Source organism: Abrus precatorius, unplaced genomic scaffold (assembly GCF_003935025.1).
Source record: "Abrus precatorius isolate BTA unplaced genomic scaffold, Abrus_2018 Scaffold10, whole genome shotgun sequence".
NCBI lineage: Eukaryota > Viridiplantae > Streptophyta > Magnoliopsida > Fabales > Fabaceae > Abrus > Abrus precatorius.
In genome coordinates this window covers 5656738-5661184 of record NW_020874292.1, presented here as the reverse complement: position 1 = coordinate 5661184, position 4447 = coordinate 5656738, and positions in this window count along the sequence as shown.

The window sequence follows — 4447 nt, the reverse complement described above, 5'->3', positions numbered from 1 at the left end:
ACATTGTAAGGTGCAAAAATCAACTGATCTTCACCCATATGACGCTTCAACATTTCAGCTATATGTTAATGTGGGTTCGGATTGAGCGCTTCATCCATTTCATACGAAGATATAAATGAGAATCTATTTGCCATTGTCCCATGCAAATAAGCTTCACACAAATATCTTGTTTTGCACAAGTAGAATTGAACATTAGTGGTATGAATGAGGCATTAAAAGTTATAAATTGACTATATAATTTGAAATTTAATGTACCGTATGTAAAGGTTAATGCTAGAGGCACTCAACCAATGTCGACGTATGACCTCTATGATGTTTTCCTTCCCCACAATGTCACAAAACTCTTTACCCTAGTGCTCACTTGTCAGTTGAAATGTAGCTGTATCAATGGCTTGATCAACAGCTTCATCATATCCAAGCATGCAACACCTTGGGCTTTTGCCAACTTAAGAATCTTCGATGGCACACAACCAGTGCTACCTTTATTGGATGGACCAGCAATGGACTCTTTTGAATAGCATGTCTCTTTCCCTAACCCTTTACCTAATGAAGGGGCAACCTGAAAAGAACAAACCCTTTTAATTGTAACATCTAGCAACAAGAACAATAAAGAAACATGTTTACATACCTTGGGTCTTAAAGTGATTAGGGACAATGGCCAAGCAACATAAGTACCAATGGCATCTCTCAGGGAATACATGTTTGCTTCTACATTTGGGACAGGCAGTGCAGAGTCCTCCTCATGTCATTACACTACCTCTATAGAAACCTTACCATGCTCTAGAGGAAGAGCCATATTATGTAAGGAGTCCTCAACCACTGTATGATATACTCTACCTCTTGCAACCAGGCGATAAGGTTTGTTCAAGTATAGCATACAGTCATGTTCACCCTACAAATGAAAGTTTGTTATATTACGCAATAATTAAATCAAAAGTATTAAACATTACCAGGTAAATGATGATTTACTGTAGCGTCAATACCTCTGGAATCTCAACAGATGCAATTGGTGTGCAACTGCCTCTATTGCTGGTAGAAGGTGCATCTACAGGTGTTTGGGGACCAATATCTGCCATCGATTGTATTTGAGGAGCCATATTGAAAGGAGGTGGCATACATGGTGGTGGGGACTGAGTAGGGTTAAATGGCATCTGACCTGACATGAATGGGGGTAGTCCCTGACCCCCTGTCAACTGTGTCACTACATTGGTCAAATGTGCTACCCAATGCTTCATGTTTTGTCACTCGGTAGATGAAGGATGTAGACATGAACCTGGCCCAAATGCAGATTTTTGGGTCACCCTAAAACCTACAGCCCAAACGCGACCTGGATGCTCTCTTACACCAAGTGCTTGAGAGAGTATGTCATTTCGGGTTGTTGATTCAGTCTCAGCGTCTGGAGTGACCTGTGAAAGGGTTTCCTACAATAAAGATAACAATTAACCATTAGGTCATTGTAGGAGAATTCAAAATTAAACTTAACATATTTGAAAATACTAACACATTTGTATTTACTACTTACAAATTCATTGACCAATTTTTTAACTTCTTCGTTATCAATGCTACCTTCTTTATTTACCCTAGCAGCTTTCCAAAGGACATGTCGAGGTACTGAGGTCAAATTAGACCCAGATGTAGCAATCTACACAAAATTAGACCCATTAAAATCCCTCGTTAATAGGTTTAACATAAGACAACACATTAGCATCACATTGTTACATAAGACACAAATATACATACCAAGTCTTGCTCTAACTGAGTATATCCCTTAGCTGACCTCCTGTATCTGTATGACATTCCTTTCATCCTTTGTGCATTAGCCTCACTTTCTTTCTGAAATTAGGCATTCAGAAACGTACCAAATTAATACAAATTGTGATGGTGACAGTAATTTGAAGTAATAATGTGTGACATGGTACCTTGAAAGTCTCTATGCAGCTTTGGTTGACAAAGTCCACCCAGTGATCAGTGACTGTGATGAATCTCTTATACTTCTCCGGAGGATGGGGGACACAATTTCCATCTTTGTCACAAATATGTTTTCTCAAACGTGTCCGGAGTGCACGAAGGTCCCGTCCAGCTAAAGACAGAACAAAATCTTTGTGAACAGGAGGCACGTCAAAAGTTTGTTACATTGGAAACAAAAAACAATATCAGATATGCCCTATTCGGTAAACCAATATGCAATAACTAGAACGATTCATCTTGTGTACCTCAACTTGCTCCCAAATGTGGTCTTTAACATTTGTAGGGACATTTGTCCAATCAGAATAATTGATTGGCACTGTACTCCTAGTAACAAAGCCAATAAAATGTGCAAACTTTGATCTGTTAGGGTCTATCGGTTGACCCTTTCCATTCCAACCAACCTATATGCAAATATAAACCATAAAGTCAAATTAGTGTTTGATGATATTAGCATAAAAGATTCCTACAATATCATTACAAAATTCATTGATAGTGACAATTTACCTGTAACTTTTGTCCTAACTTTCTTGATTTGCTAATGGACTTAAGTTTGGTAATCCCTCTACCCTTTTTCTTATTTGTCCCAGCGGAATGATAAGGGGGACTCCCGTCCATGTTATCTGAAGAAGTCATCTCTGTAACAAAAAAGGTAAAGGTTAGATATAATTTATTACATTCAGGGATAAAGTAAAATAATAAAAACAAAATATAATCAATTCAAATAAAATAATAGATGCACCTTTTTCTTTTTTTAGGAGCCTTACTAAGTTTCATATGACCTTTTATTGAATGAAATGACGGATTTAACCAAATGCCCTCTTCATGATCATGTCTTGCATAAATATCCTCGTCATCTGTTAATGTATCTGCAATTGACATGTGTTCAACACTCCTCAAAAGGATCGTCCTCGACATTAACTTCTTCTTCTGTTAATTCTCCATCGGTAAAAGCATTTATTTTATTAGACGTTAGCACAATTGACTATGACTTGTCTACAGGATCTACGATGTATACGTAGAACACCTGTCGAGCCTGTGATGCAAGGATAAACGAATCATCTTGGTAACCGACCTTTTTAAAATCCACCCCTATAAAGCCCATATCGTCAATGCGAACACCACTGTTGTTGTCTACCTACTTGCATCCAAAGATTGCTACACGAAAGTTAGTGTAATCCAACTCCCATATATGTTCAATGAATCCAAAGTATGACATATTTGCATATATTGGATTTTTATCCTTTGCATTGGAGATATGCAATGATTCAGCAACCAGAGTGACCCTACTATTCTGTATTGTGCTTTGGTCGTCATGCTGTTTTGTGTAAAATGTGAACCCATTTACTAAGTACGAAGTGTATGAGAAGTCATCAATACAAGGACCTTTTGACAACCATCGAATCAATTCTAAAACCGATGTGTTCCTCTGTTTCAACTGTTCACCAATATGTTCTTGTATCCATCCAATGAATCGCACATTATTTTCTTTTGTTATCCAATTCTCACCTCTGGTAGGATTTCTATGCTTCAGTTTCTCTTTGTGCAAGCTTATGTATGGTTCAATTTCAGGGGTCTTTTGTAATACATACAAGTGTGCTTGTTCCTATTGCAGTCTAGGGACCTCTATTTGTTGACAACCACTGCTACCTTCCCCTAAAGTCCTTCCATGGTGACGTGATTTTGGAATGCCATATGATTCAACATTTGACAGATATTCAGAACAAAATTTCACTGCTTCTTCCACTAAATATCATTCAGCAATACAACCCTCTGGTCTGCTTCTATTCTTAACATACCCTTTTAAAATCTTTATATATCTTTCAACGAGATACATCCATCGCATATATGCAGGGCTACACAATTTTGTCTCTTCAACCAAGTGAATAGTTAAATGAACCATGATATCAAAGAATGACGGTAAAAAATACATTTCCAGCTCAGATAAAGTTTTAGCTATTTGGTTTTGCAAACTTAGTAATCTCCCAGGATCAATCACTTTGCTACATATTGCCTTGAAAAAGAAACACAACTTCGTGATTACCATGCGAACCTTTTTGGGTAGAATAGACTGTATAGCAACAGGAATTAAATTCTCTATTAATATATGGCAATCATGAGACTTCAATCCTTTTAACTTTAGGTCCTTAAGTGATACAAGACTTTTAATGTTTGATGAATATCCCTCTGGAACCTTGACTGAATAAAGAGTCTCACGTAAAGTACGTTTCTCATTTCTAGACAGGGTACATGCTATTGGAAGTAAAAAGGTCCGCTTTCCCTTCTTCACTGGAGCCAAATCGGATCGTATTCCCAACTTCACCAAGTCAAGTCTTGCATTGATGCCATCTTTCTTCATTCCCATTATGTTTAATAACATACCAATCACACTTTCACAAACATTTATTTCAACATGCATAACATCAACAAAGTGTCTTACGTATAAAGATTCTTAGTACAGTAACTGAAAGAAAATTGACAT